Source organism: Myzus persicae, unplaced genomic scaffold, assembly GCF_001856785.1.
Source record: "Myzus persicae strain clone G006 unplaced genomic scaffold, MPER_G0061.0, whole genome shotgun sequence".
NCBI lineage: Eukaryota > Metazoa > Arthropoda > Insecta > Hemiptera > Aphididae > Myzus > Myzus persicae.
The window spans coordinates 353182-369423 of record NW_019102204.1 but is presented as its reverse complement, the minus strand read 5'-3'; the positions used below and the strand labels follow the sequence as shown (position 1 = coordinate 369423).

The 16242-nt window shown below is 31.9% G+C and overlaps 1 protein-coding gene across 2 annotated transcripts in view; it reads left to right on the top strand.

The window, feature by feature from the left end:
• Window positions 1–206: 206 nt before the first annotated feature.
• LOC111031573 overlaps window positions 207–16242 on the top strand; it is a 44289-nt gene continuing 28253 nt past the window's right edge. For both annotated transcript variants that reach the window (XM_022311595.1, XM_022311593.1), the window contains exon 1: window positions 207–699. The gene's annotated coding sequence lies outside the window, so the exon portion shown is untranslated. The remainder of the gene's footprint in view (window positions 700–16242) is intronic.

Sequence of the window (16242 nt, the reverse complement as noted above, 5' to 3'; positions counted from 1 at the left end):
AAATAACGTTTCGACTAAACAGCGTGTTTCGCAATCAGATCACGTATGTGAGGCGGCAGAGATCTGTGGTGGGGCGCCGGCGGAGTCGCGGAGTAACAACACGGCTCGACGCGAGCTTGAACTTGACCTCGCCGTTGTCGTCGTCCGTCAGCCGGTCGCGGCGCTCGGCGTCGACGGCGGACGACCGAACCGACCACCAGGCAGCGCTTGAGCGCAAGCTCGACGTCGCCGAGTTACGACCGCCGCCGGGTGAAAGCTTGCCGCAGACGTACCGCGCGTGCCCTGCCGACCGAACGTCTGATCGTGTCTCCGTCGCGACAGCTCCGCTTACCTGTTTATGTGTGTATGCGTGTGTGTGTGTGTGTGTGTATATATATATATATAAGCCCCTCCGTCTCACACTCGCTGGCCACAGGTTGTACCGCTGAAGATCTCCGACCGCGGGCACCAACTCCGGGAAATAACGTGCGGTAATCGTCGCCCGCGATCATGTCGGTGCCGTCACCGTCGCCTGCGGCGTCAGCATCGCGATAGACGGTGGACGCGTGAGCGTGACGAGACCTACGGACAGAGTTATTTGACGACACATTGACAGTGGTGCACACGTGATGGTGATGGTGATGACGACTACGACAACGACGATGACGATGATGATATCGTCGGAAAATGATTGAATCGGCAGCCGCTCTGTTACACGAGGTGAGCGCAATACCACCCTGGTAACGTCATACTATTAATACTGTGGTTTATATGTTTACTGTTGCGACTTGTAACGACGTGCATTATGACGATGATGGTGCCGTGGTGGTACAACGGTAATTGAGGTACTACGATGAGCGTGTACCGGGCCGGTACGACCCGGGCGGTCGCGTTTGTTGTCTTTAGCCGGGACGCTCGAGCAATCGATCGCGTGCAGCCCTATTATACCGCCCCCGCGGATACGGCGGCAGCCGCCCTCGTGTCGGCCACGTGACGGTTACGCGGTGGTGCTACGCGTAAGTTACGCGTACGACGGTACACTCGCCGTAGGTGCACATAATACGCGCCGCCGTCGCCATGGTAACCGCGCGTAGCCGGCCGGCAGCGGTGCCGATCTCGCAGATTTCTGATGTTTTGGGGGTTGGCGCGCGGTTACTCGAACGTCGGTGCGTCGTGGGGCGTTTCGAGGGGTTATGTTTCGAATGCAAACGGGGTCGTTTTTGGTCGGCGTAACGCACGGACAGCAAAACACTGTTTATTTTTGTAAGTCAAGTAATATATTTGTCGTCGTTGTCTATTATATCGCTCCCTGGTCCTTTAGATATCACGTGATCATATTCTGTGTGTAACTGCATTGTTACTCGCTTTCTAGTGCCCTCGCCCCGAATGATGCCACCGGTGTGAATGAAAAATATTTAAGTAAAAATTAATTGCTGCCCGTGTACCCGTCATCACTCATCGATCGGCACAAATTCGATGATAACAAGACGTAACAGCCTCCATAATACTACTTTATTGTAATTCAGAATATTGTGCTACTCGCGTGCGCCGATCATACGTTTTATGTAACAACAATGACGACTTGGGTTTCTCAACACGTGTTATATTATATTGTATAAAAATATAATACGTGTGTCGTAGACGTATATAGTGTAATATACGGTTTCTCGGAGGCAATGCCAAAAACCGGTGTCCGTGCAGGTAACGATCGCGACACAAACGGATACGATTATTAAAGGTATTTAGCCCGCGATAGCGTGTTTGGATAGAATTATTCGTCAATTATATTATTTTATTCCTGTTTCGCCGAAGCGAGACGCCGCGCGCCGCCGTTTATTATCATCGCGGGGAGTCTTCGACAGCAGCTGGACATTTTACGCGATTAATAATTCAGATTGGACCAAAATTAGCATTGAACCACAAAAATCCACTAGGTTCCTACTAATAATTTCGAAACCGTCTGGTGGCGATGTAACGGGTCGTTGTAACGGGCATGGGACGTGCTGGCGTGCCGCGTACATTTGATTTTGCAACATTATAATATATTATGCTCTAATCCGGTCGTCACATCTATAATAATAATAATAATAGCCGTCGAGGGACACATAATAATATATTCGTAGTTATTGTTCTCCTCGTTAATGTACGATTTAATTTCGCCGGGAAACGATTTAAACGAACGTGAGTAGAATACGGTTTGCTGCGTTGATCTTTGCAATTTTCTAATCGAGAAAAATAATTGAACCAATTCCGTGTAGTTAAACGGTTGTTAATGTAGCACCGTTATTATTTCCGTCACTGCCAAACGTCCAAACATTTATTTTTCAAGCATTTTTTTCTGCAAGTCGAATAATGAATAATTGTTTGCTTCGAAAACGTTCCGACGGTGACATTATTTTTATGGATGTTTTCCTCTCAAATCTGTGAGGCATAATATTTTATAGTATGAACAATAATTTATCATCATTGTTTACGCCGGTTGTCTTGTAATTTATTCCGAGAAATGTAGGCGGACAAAAGGTCACTACTGTTCACTATAGCCTCGCTACCGCCCACGCTACAAAACGAAAATATAAAATAACTTTATAAGTCATTAGACAATGTAGGTAGGTAGAGAATTACCTATTAGGGAGCATTTGTGAACTGAAAAACCCCCCCCCCCCCCCAAAGAAAAAAAAAATTCCCGACCAGAGGGATAAAAAATCTCCGGAGTACAATGTATCCCACACGATTCCAATGAATGATTGAATACATATTTTTAAAACGTTGAATAAAATACATTATTATTTTTATTTACAATTACATTAATTTATGATGATCAATTTATAAATACCTATATATCAAATTCAATTTTGTATTAATTCAATGAATTTAAGAAATAAAAAATTAAGTATTAAAGAATGATAACCTACTTTAATTGAAAAAGAAGGTATAAAATATAGGTACAAATATTTAATGTTAACAATAATTTAATTTACTTTCACCTAATTACCTATATATTTTATCATGTCTATTCATCAACAATAATAATAATATTAATAATGTTTTGTATTGTATTACGATATATATAGTTGATGATATTATGATGTATTTACATGAAAAATAAAAATACAGTTTTGGATATAAATATATAAAATAAAAAAAAAGAGCAAAAAATATAATGCAAAATATAAATCGTTGGCCTTAGGTAATATTACTAAGTATGCTATCTAAGGTTGCCGTTATAAATATTGAAATTATTTATCAATTTAATGTCTTAATTTATCCAAATATTTGTTTTCCTTTGGATTTTTATTCTGGTAACCATTAGGGGTCGAAGGCCCTCCAAATCTTTTGTTTATCTACATTCTGAAGGCCTTCAATTGAGTGTTTAGTTCTTACGTCTACGTCTTGAGAATGATATGAACTGAGCGCGCTTTAAAAATGTGTTGGCAATTAAATTAGTTTATTATTATTCCAGCGCCTGGATTAAGGTTTCAGTGGTAAAGGGGAAGAAGGAACATGATAATATTTTTAGATCATAATATAATATATAATAACTCCTACAACTGTAAAAGATAATTAAGGCTACACGCTCCGCACTTATCCGCTTACTTCGGGGAAAGCAGAAAGTACAAAGACATAATTAGGTATTGTGACTTATGACGAGTTCAATGTTGAATTGTTTAATTAGTTCAATTCATAATAATTGTATTAACGGAACAAACTAACCAGGTAGTTGGGTCCGTAGTTGAAAAACGGAAGTGAGATTTTATTTCCATATGACTTAATATTTTTTTGAATTTTATGATTGCATTATTCATAAGCGGTTTTAATTTTTTTGATAACTTTTTAAAATGTTGACCTAATTTAAAGTACATTGAGATAATTACTCCAATTAAAACTATTTTAACCATTGAACTCTGCTGTGGGAACTGTTAAAATTATTTATTGAATCGATGTGAAACCATTTTCCACGGCCTACACAAGTCAAAAGTTAATTGCATTACTTAATTATGACAATTATTACTTTATATAAATTGTCAAAAAATAAAATAAATATACAATAAATTTTAATATATATTAAAAAATATATTTTCAAATTTTGAAACTTAAAAGTGTGTACAAATGTATTTTATGTAGTGACATCGTTTTTTGGTTTTTTTTTTCATTGAATTTCTTAGTTAAAAGTATAAAATAAATTTAGGTTTAATAACCAGACAGATTAAAACTATACACAGCATTTTTTGGTATTTTAAAATCCATCATCATTAGGTTTGTTTATGATGAGAAAAAAGTCTAGTTTTTTAACGGGATAAGAAGAGTTCAAAGCAAATATTTCTAAGCCATTGATATCCACTATCCAGTACAACTGAACAAAGACATTTTTATACAAAACCTATTCGTCCTGGCTAATGTACATTAGACGGCATTTACACTATACACCAGTAGATTGTATATAAATAGTTTTGACCCTCTTTATTTGTACTACAGTTGAACATAAATAACACAGACGCTATAAACCAGTGTCTTTCAGAAAATAAAAAAAAGTCGGTGAACTATCTGACAACCAAAGTCTTACGAAATGTATAATGTCGTTTTGGTTGTATACGAGATTGCTCGAGCAATATCTGCTGTTCATATCTCAAGAGTTATTGTGTTTACGAGTTATCACAATCGATGGACTAAATTAAGAGTTTAAGACTACTTCAGCAAAAAGTGTACATTTTGTTTATGGTCTGCAGTTGCACTTTTCATTCTAAACTGCAATTTAAAACCACATTATTAATTGAACTATTGAAGAGTATTTACAGAGGTATTTGTTTCGCATGGACACGATATGTCGATAAAGTACTATAATTCAAGGCGTTTTTAATAATACCTAATAATAAATAAATATAAAACTTGCTAATGTGCGCTTTTCAGGAATGTCTAAAAATTATAATAATAGGTATGCAACAATTACATCCTCACATGCTGCACGTAGGTAGGTACCTAACTTCAAGCTTGTACTTGATATAATTATGTTATTAAAAATAAACCTGGCTTTGAGTGGACCACGATCACATAGTTGTCGGACGATAAACATGCCTTGCGTCGAGTCAGAAAAAAATGTAATTTCATCAATTAGGTGTCTGAATTATAATACATCATACTATGCAAATCATGTAAATAAAGCAGCTACAATCATTTATAATTATTTTATGTCACGGCGGAGTGTAAACTGAGGTAATAAATAAATAACTATACGGTTAAAAACGATATTTTCAGGCGAAAAAGAGTAAATATAATCAACGTTCAACTAAGTTCATCATCTAATATAATTTTGGGTATAATAGTAAGTACGTTGTAGACAGTAGGTATAGTGCAAAATTTTAATAGACGTTTGATGAATCTTGGTGATTACACACAACAGATTAGATTAAAATCGAATGTTAGGAACTATTTTAGTTTATAAATATTATTAAGTAGGTACTTATATATATGTATAATATATATATATATATACACCATATAGTATAAATATCAGATAAAACATGCTTTGAAGTTTAAATCTGTTAAATAGATAAGCATTTCCAAATTATAAAGGTAGATCCAAATACTTGAATTCGATAAAATATTTTTGAATACATCTATAATACCTTTGAAATTGAAAACTTTGTACCTATAATTCTCTACAGACATTAAATATGACAAATACTACAACTTATTTACTTATATAATATTATGAGCCATCACGGCCGAGGCATATACCTTATACTATTAGTACTTTTAAATTTAAATTCTATTTTTAAATGTGATAAATTACCATTTGGGTTTTGTAGTTTTGTAGTATAGGTGCTTCTTCGGAGTCTATAGTGTACTCAGTAACTTTCATATGTTTTGTAAAAAATGTATTATTTTTATAAGGAGCGAATAACAGTGGGGTTAAAAGTACACTTCAAACTGCTTTTATCATACTACAAAGTTAAATATATATTCGTACAATAACTGAAATATAATTATGCACTCTATCAAAGCTTTTTAATGAACCACTTATTAGTAACTAATAATATATAAAATGTAATTTTTTTTAAGTTCATTAAAAGTTTCATAAAACTTAAGTATCATAGATACTTCAAAAACTTTAAGCCCTTATAAAAGTACTACGAACAATTAGTCATGTGACAAATTTGCTATATTAACAAATTATTAAAGTACTATAATATAAAGTGTTGTCGTTAAAAATAATAAGAACTTTTATTGATTTTCAAATTATTTTAATTTTTAACACAGTTAAAGTGTGATTTGAATTATTTTTTGGTTCTTTAAATCTTAGGAAAAAAATGTATAGTTTATAAATTAGAAAAAATGTATGAATTTAGAATTGTGATTTACTTGATTCTTGGTACAACTAGAATCTTTAACCTATTTAACATTTCATCAATAAATATGGCTTTCCGGATTAATTATGATCAATAAATCTTTGATTGGTGCTTATAATTTTTAATTTAATATTAAGCTAACACTGGTGTGCCAGTGTAAACGTTTGTTTTATTCATTAGAGCTCACGATCTACTTAAACCTTATCGTATTCATTTAGATCAGATATAAAATAATAACAACTAGCTATTAAACAACTATGTATTTAAAAAAACTAAAATTGAATATGTATGAAGTCATCTTTCTAAGAGTATCTTCACACGTGTTTGATTTATTATTCGTGCCTATAACTTTGTTTATTAGTAAAATATGAGTATATATATATAGTAGTGTTGTTCTTGACATTAAAAATATACAGACGGAATGTTTACATATAGCAGACCTATCAAAAATGTATGACGCGAGACAGTCGAATACTAGAATAACATATAACAATATCGTATGAAGTCAATGGTTTTGACGTAGACTTGATATTAAATCATTTTCATATCGCTAATTAGTGTCGTCGGGGGCGATAAATCTATTTGCTCGACTCCGTTCGATGTATTTATATCATTTTGTTCGGTGCAATAGTCGTTTAAAATGATTTGCAATCGCTACACTTCACAGACGAAATCCATATCTTATCTTAAGTTCACAGATCACCAGATCACAATGTTCAACGAATGTAGCTTTATCAAGTAGGTAGGTACTTAGACAATTATTACGAACGTATATACGATCGACAGTTTATTATTGGTACTCGTTGTTTTTACTATCGGCTTTGCTTTAGGTCGTTAAATTTCGAGTACTCTTCCCGACAAACGCTACAATATGATTATAATGTTATTAATTTATCGCCGTAGTCGATAACGATAATAACACATTAAAGTATTAAACTATTAAAGCATTAAACACAATAATAATATGATATTTGCATGCACATTTTGCCTCAAAACATGCATGTTTAGATTATTGTTTTTTTACGAATGCGATTTCGATTCGGATTGCGGGTGTTGGCTGTGCAGTCGATAAGGGTCAACGGTGTTTCGTGTTTCACGATGGGTTTTGCGTGCGTTGTATTAATCGTAACTACTTGTTAAATGCACACACTTCCGCGTAGACAACAGCACAATACATAGGAAGAAAGTAAGAGAGAGAGGTAGAGAAAGAGATTTAAGGCACGATAATCTCGTCGGTCTACCGTGTACGCCAAGAACAAAAGTATTATTATTATTGTTATTATTATTTTTTTTTTTTTTTACGATCCTGGGAAAACGAAATACACCGAGATGACGGTCAATTTATCGACTCTTGTTTCGTGTTCACGTAATAATACTATTCACATTGTGTACCAACTTAAATCTTCTCGATATTACATAATAATATTATGCCTCTGTCCTCGTGTCTAAAAGCGCAAAGCGTAGGTAGGTTTATATATTATACCGTTTGTCGTCACGTCGGAAACGATTTATTCATCGGTTGAAAATGTACGTCTGGCCATATAACCGACTTGCAGACATTGTATGCGGTTGACGACGACGAGTGTTGGACTGAAAACGATCCCAAATAATGTTCATAATTCAAAATGTGACGTATGTTATTATCATGCGCGCTCTTCTAGTCGTGTTGTCAGACCATTTTATTTTCGTCTGAAATGTTATTCATCGTTAGGTATCACATTTTGTCTCGGTAATAATAATATACATAATTTAGTATTTTTCGTTTGTATTTGGTGGTTGTACATTTTTTATGAAAGCGTTAAACACTGTAAACAATGCCTTCCTAAGTCTTGAGAATATGTTATTAATGAAGCAGCCGCTGGTTAATGAAGAAGAAAAAATTGAAGTCAAATCTGATTTCATACTTTAAATAGAATTCAACGTTTTAATTATTTTTTTTCAATGCACTCTGCGTATTTTCTGCAGATGTTCCCACACGACACATATAACCATGTAAAAGTCATATTCATGTGACCGGTTAAATGTAATCTAAGAAATATATTGTAAGTTATAACTAAAATCTTCCTCCGAATAGACTCACGCCAGACAGTAAGGTATATTAAAATAATCTTGTATATATAGTACCATCAAGCAGAAAAATTCAGTTAACATATTATTTTATTTTTATATAATATGTGTAGACTATAGGTATTGTATATGTATTATTATTATGTCTAAAACGTATAATGATAATATTTTTCGACAGTCCAATTTCTCGATTTGCATGGATTATTTTTGTGGTTAACAGCCAGTTGTGATTAGTGGTTGGGTATTTTCACATGCTCTCCAAATACATACCTACATAGCATCGAATAGCATATTATCTGCAAGCTGATATATTATTATTCTTGTATACGAAATGTTTAAAACCAAAACGGCTAGCTAGTAGCTATATTATTGTTTTTGGAAATAATTCAAACACGTATTATAAACGTCCAATGTTGTTGAAGACATATCTTTTGTATTAGTTAGTGCACATGTGATATATTTTGGTTGATTTTATAGAAAATAATAAAACAGACGCCAAAACACGGTGCCCGGAAATAGTCCTTGTACCCATAATGTATCACATTTAAAAAAGTATTGATTTTAGATTTATATATTATGCGATTATACAATATAGTATGATAATAGTAGATAATACTATAGTTTGATAATATAGTGATACCAACGAAAAATATTTTTTTGGGATTCAGTTATTAAATTAATTAAGTTAAAGAATTTGTATTATCCATTTATCCTTTTAATGGATTCAACAAACTTAGTAACCATTATACTCGCCTAAATACACACATATTATTTATTATACATAAATTATAGGCTAAATTTAAGCAGTTGTAATGTGATTAAAGAATATATGTATGAGTTTAATCAAAATCCTAGTAAATCTGGACTTAATATTATGCCAGTCACAAGATTGTCTATAAGTACTGTGTCTGCGTTATAACACTATTAATATAGTCCAATTTTCATTCCATAACAGTACTTTTTTCCAATTTTATAAAACTATAGTTTTTAATAAAATTTAACTGTTGATAAAAACAAAAAAACACTTATTCGTTTGTTGGAAATCATAATAAATATTCATTGTAAACAATCTGTAAACTATTACTGGTGGCATTTCAGGAAAACGTTAGGTATTGGTACAAGTATTGTAATACTATTGCTAAGGTAGATTATAGGTAAGTACCTAGTAGGTAAATATAATCAAATAAATATAATCAAATCAAACAATGCATATGCAAAATATTCATATTGTATTAAAATTAAAATACACTCCATAAAAGGAAAACCGGAAAGAAGAAACCAAAAAAAAAATCCCGTACATGAAGCCGTTAGGTTTCTTAACATTGAATTTATGTATTGAATTGCAATAGGTACTGTGGAACACATTGACACAATCCCGGATGACGTGCTTATAATAATAATAATATGTAGACGCTATTTGTTATTCAGTAATTGCTTTCAATCGTAGTATAATTTATTTTTAAATTATTATATATAGAATTTAATTATGTAGAAATAAATTGCTTCATTGCAGGAACACAATTTGAACAGCTTTTTATTGTGTTTGGCAATGGTGAAGTAATTATAAACAAACAAGTTCAGACACGTCGCACTGCCTATATCAGTTAGGTATATTATTATCATATCAGAATTTATGTATGAAATCGTACATTATAAGTCTTTTTTTTAAAATTAATTTGAACTGTAAATTGGCTGGTGGTTGAAAGTCTAAATACGTGTTAAAATTAAAAGTGTTAGTTTTAACATTTTGTAAAATAAAAATAAAATAGTGATGGTGATTCAAAAAATAAATTGTATTATTTATTTGAAGTATAAACACGATTATTGTCAGGCTTGTAGTGTTTTTTATACACCTGTAGGCATATATTATTCTTGGCCTATCGCAGAATGTATTGTAATTAATATTTACTTATTATATAGATATATGATATAACCGAGTATACAAGTAACTGCGTAAGACTAATCAATATAATATCTCAATTGTATTACTTTTTGAACAATGCAATATTTAAAAATTATGAGTAAATAAAAGTGTTTCGCATAAATAATTATTAAATATTTACACTAGCAGTATATATTTTTATTTTTCAGAATGCCATTAGTACATATACTACTATATAATTAACGTAAACTTTAAACTTATGGTTACAATTCACACCTACTTTTAAAATTTAACTCTCAAAATATGTTTTCACCAATACCTACTTCGATACTCGACCTTAAGTTGCTATTATTTAAAATATTATCGTCATTAACGAGTTTGAAAAAAATGCTCGTACAATATAATATGGTCCTTAATCGTTATATTAAATGGAATAATGCATGGAATACAGCAAAATACCTACTTGAGAAATGTGACTAATGAACGTTATGATTTATTTTATTGTTTTAAGTATACATGTATGTATTTTTTAGAATAGCACTATAATAATTAGATATGTAGTTATTGTTGATTATAAAAGGCGTAAAAATCGATGGTCGGTTATTATAACTCACGGAAGTCAACTATATTAGCACTATATAATATTATTTTATAGTAATCGTTGGAAAAACGCCAAGGAAACGATAAAAAAATAAATAAATAACCGATACGAATCGATATATTATACAATACACGACCAATATTAGACCGTCGAAAAGTTTAACGACGCGCGTGGCTGTACTCCCCATCATGTGCACACGCATCTGCGGAGAAATTCGCCACGGACGTATATTAATAATCACCCTATATCCGGATAATATATTTTATCATACACGATGAGGAGGCTACACACTCGACCGAGTTTGTGCACAAACGGTGTTATTAATTTTTCGTGATTTGCCGTGTACCTACAAAATGTTTATGTATGCCTGTGAGATATAAAAAAATGTAAAACAAAAAAGTAGACTCATATAATATATAACCAACACGCACCGTGGTTATGTATGCTTGTATGTAAACCAAAAAAACATTATTCTCGTACTTTGACCATCGAAAACGACCACCGACATCGCACACCGTCGGATAATCGGAAATTGCGGGTTACGTTCGGTTGCCCACAACTGCAGCGGACGTTAGCGCTGCGCGTGCGGTGAATAAAACGTCGGCGGGCGTAGGTACATTAATTCGAAACTAATTGCATTACCACAGAAATGTACTCGGATCGCCATAAATCTTCTTCAAAAACCGAAGGTTAGCGAAAGCGAATGAAACGAAAAATGAAAAACGTCACCTGTTGCGTTATTATTATTATTCGACGTGGTTCGATTGGATTCGAAACTTCTGACCGTGAAAACACCCAAACAAAACATAATATGTACAATCATTGCACTGTACTAGTACGTACATATTAATATATATATATATATACCTATAATGACTCACGAAGATCTTAAAAAGACGTCCCCGATAGATCGACCCCCAGTACACGAATTTTATTTTTTATTTTTGGCTACGATTTAATACTACCGAGTACCGATCGACCTATTATTATGTTGTGTGCGGTCGCGCAATGTTGCAATATTATAATTTGAACTACATATTGGCCCCGTTAAAAATAACGATGACGCCGACGTGTCTTCAGATTAAATTCAGAATTGTTTCCTCTGAGCTTATAAAAACAAATGATATTTATTTATACGAGACATAATCATGGATAATAAATATAAATCGATAGTAATGTAGTACCTACTACTTTCATGAACGTCTCTCCAAAGATGGAAAGCAATAAACAATAATTTATTTATACCTACATTGTGAAAAACGCATTGTTTCGACGTTCAACTGCATTGTCGCAGTTGTGCCCATTCAATTCGTATCTATAACCATTTTTATTTTACCGTAGGTACCTACTGTCTGTTTTGTATATTATGTGATATTATATTTTCATAATTTATTATACTTATTGCTTTTGCAGACATTTTACAGTTATCTAAATTGAATACTCAAAAATGTATTATAATTACTACGAATAGTCTGCTTTTGCAGAACCACGTAGACAGACGTATTAAATTAAGTATTATTATCTAAAACACTGAAATTTATATACACAAGACGAGCCATCATTATAAAATCAATATTCAAAACTGTTTAACCGGTTATTTAAAATATTAAAATAAAACATGTAGTCAACTTTCATAAAATACAATAGAACGGACGTTTCTTATGGAAGTAGGTACCTAATTTAAATATGCATATACAATTATATTAAATGCTTCGAGAATTTTTAATCGAATTAAAATATTAAACGCAATTTTATGTTTTTATATTAACATAAAATAAATTTGTATTCAATAAACTATTATAATATAATCGAAATAAAACGAATAGTTAATAAAAATTCATCTAAATTATACCAGAATCATATGACCAACCCTCTATAACAGTTAGTGCAACCGACCGATACTGAACTTAATAATTATCAAAAATATGATAATGATCCTTAATATTATGATGACTACTCATTTTTAATTGTTTATTCTAAAAAAGTAATCAATAGTTACTGCAGTGAACTTTAATGTACTACAATTGAATTGTGTTTAATTATTATAATGTGTAGGACGGGAGATTGTAAACTCGGCCCGAGGAAAAAACATTTTCAAAAGGTCGATGGTAAACTCGGTCCGGGTTTTTATCAGGTCAATATTATTTAGATGTAAACTCGGCCCGGGTTTTTTTCAGGTAAAAATTATTTAGATGTAAAAACCATGATTTTTCTTATAATATTTTTGAGAAACATTTCGCATTACCCAGAGGACACTACGAGGAGGCGGTTTTCATTATCCTCCAAAAATTATTTTCATTTTCATATTATTATTCATAGTATGAAATTCGTTATTTAAATGAAAAATGTAATTAAAATGTTATGATATTGATAATAAAATAATAATTAATGTATTTATATAAATGTATAAGTGTAAAAATGTGTAAAAATATAATAAAAAATAAATAAGTAAAATTGTAGTGTAAATAATGAGTGAAAAATTTTAGTATAATAATATATAAATCTAGTTTTTTTAAGTAAAAAGCCATGTATTTTACATATTCACTCACTGATATATCTTTATTTTTATATTTTGTAAGTGTTCTTTCTAAGAGTTCTTTTTTTTTTTTTAGTTTTTATATTTTGGAATTTAAATGGTGCATCTAGGCTGTTGATTTTAATGTACGTTTCTGTTTATACTTCTTTTAATTTTGAAATGACGGAATATATATTGGGGTGAGTGGAATTAAAACTTGAATTAAAATGCGCATGAAATGATTCACATGCATTTGTTGTTAAATACGTTTCATCTGATGCACTGGCCCACATTTCAGGCGGAAACATAGAATCTTCTCCTATGTATGTTTTCGGGCCTAGTTTACAATTGATTTATTTTACTACCTGAAATTTCCGGGCCGAGTTTACAACAAAAAAGGTAACTTCGGGCCCAGTTTACATTTGCCCGTGTAGGACATATCACATGTGTAGAAATTATATACATATATATAATATATATATATATATATATGTATCATATAAATATCAAGTATACAATACAAAATTACTAAATATCAATAATTTATCAATCACGAAACTAAATCGTGATCTATAATCCCAACTTGAATCCTTTGAAATCACTCGCAAAAAACGCTGATTACAATGAGTATTTTCCAGAATGTTGATGGTAGGCTCCGTTTAACTTTGAATTTGGAATAGTACACGTCTGATTCATAAACACTCATAATATAATATATTATACGTGACGCGTGTTATAAAACTATAACTTTGTACACTTTGAGTTTTTTCCTCCATCGCAATACATTATATTCATAATATGATGTGTTTTATTTGTTCCCTCAATTTGTTTATTTATTATGTTGCTAGTATATATACGCTAAGTATAACAAATTAACTTTCATTGCAATATAAACATATAATATAGTGGATAATAAATCATACCACATCGACGGTTGTTTTGTTCTACGCGTATACAATACCGTACGGTTTCTTTTCGACGTTTTTTTATTATTATTATTATTATTATTATTATTTGCCAAAGGTTTAAATTGTTATTGTGTGGCATATTTTTATTTTGGGTCAAAGATTGTTCATCCCCTCTGTTAAATCCGTGCGCTGAATGAAATTTATATCATCTTTGGTTACCATCCCCGTTTTATTTGCACCATTAAAAGGATTCATTATACTATCAAGTGTAGGTACAGTTTGAACAATAAACTTGATACAAGTTCGTAGCTGCTACTCTGTTTTATGCAGCCGTCATTCCCTGGTTTTCGGGAATAATATAAGGCGGGGGTAGAAAAACTCATTAATTTCGCAATGACTCATCTCTATAATTAAAATAAACCATTTTGAAAATCAACGAATTATGCGTAGGTACCAACAACAGTGTATAATATTATATTATATTATACTGCAAATTCATGACATTGCATGCAATTCTAATGTTTATAATAAATGTAACTTACACTAGGTATTACATGTTTATATACTTAATCCCGAAAGCGGTGCAGACAAATTAATGTTCAGTGATTTGTAAAAGTGGAACTGTAGTGTATTTTTTCGATTACATTCTGCATATTAAAATAATATATCGTAGAATTGTATGTAATTATTTTAACACAATCTGACAGAATTAACATGAATGTGTTGTATATTTTTTTATCAGACGTGTAATAAAAATTAAAAAAAACGTACAATAGTAATTTAGTTATTGCACGGTTTAAAATAGATGTTTAGTAAAAAATTAAATTATTTTCTTTCAATTTACTTGTACGTATGGCGAATACGTAAGCGATGACTAATACGATTTGGATTTTGATAAATTATAAAGGGTTATAAATCATAAATGTCCGAGCGGTCATTACAGTTGAACAATTATTTCGAGGAAATTAAGCCGTCTCCGTTGGGTGCGCTCTGTAGTAAGCTCGAGTTATTGATTTTGAATATATTCATTAATATAAGTTTAGAATACTCGACGCCTAACGGCATATACCAAACCCATTGGTATGATAGAATGATTAAAATGTATAGATTTTTTTGCATGTAACTTCGGTGATAATAAACGTAATGAATGCCAAATATTGTTGATGCATGTATTCCAATTATTATATATTTATATCAACGCGGAAGTAAGCTACAGTAGGTCAATGTATATATAGTAATAATATAATGACTAATATGTAATACCTTTCATATTATTATGATAATTTTCGCACAAAGAAAGTGAAATGTAACTCAGAATTACGTAGGTAGTCAAAACAATTATATATTATGATCAATGCTTTAACGTGTTATCTTACATTCGGATCGTTAGTAATGTTTTTGCATAATTTATAATTATTTTCTTCACCTCCGAATACATCCGAACGTGTATATTAAATTATTACAGCAAATAAAAACGTGCCTAAGTACACTTTCAAGTAAAAGTTGAACACTTGAATTATTTTTAAATTCATTCGTATACTGTTCACATATACATGCCCAATATTGTGTACATTTCGGAATATTTCGTGCTTGGCGAACCATGAAAAGTGTATACCCGGTAAACAATAATGGAGACAATTGGCTTGGGACGGGCAAATAGGTATACCTAGTGTATAATATAGACTACAGTGATATGTATGTGTGTGCATGTGTGTATTGTAGGCACTATTATGGGCGCACATACGTGACCAAATATAATTATTGAGTAGGCGAGCCGTGCAGTCCAATATATTAGGTATGGGTATAATATGTATATTACTGTGGTCGAATTGTCCAATTAAAGAATTATATAAGATAACGTAAAAGAGACGATCGAATAAAAAATATGTAAAATAATATACCTATAAGTAATGTTATATTCGTATTTGGTTGCAGATCTCGACGGT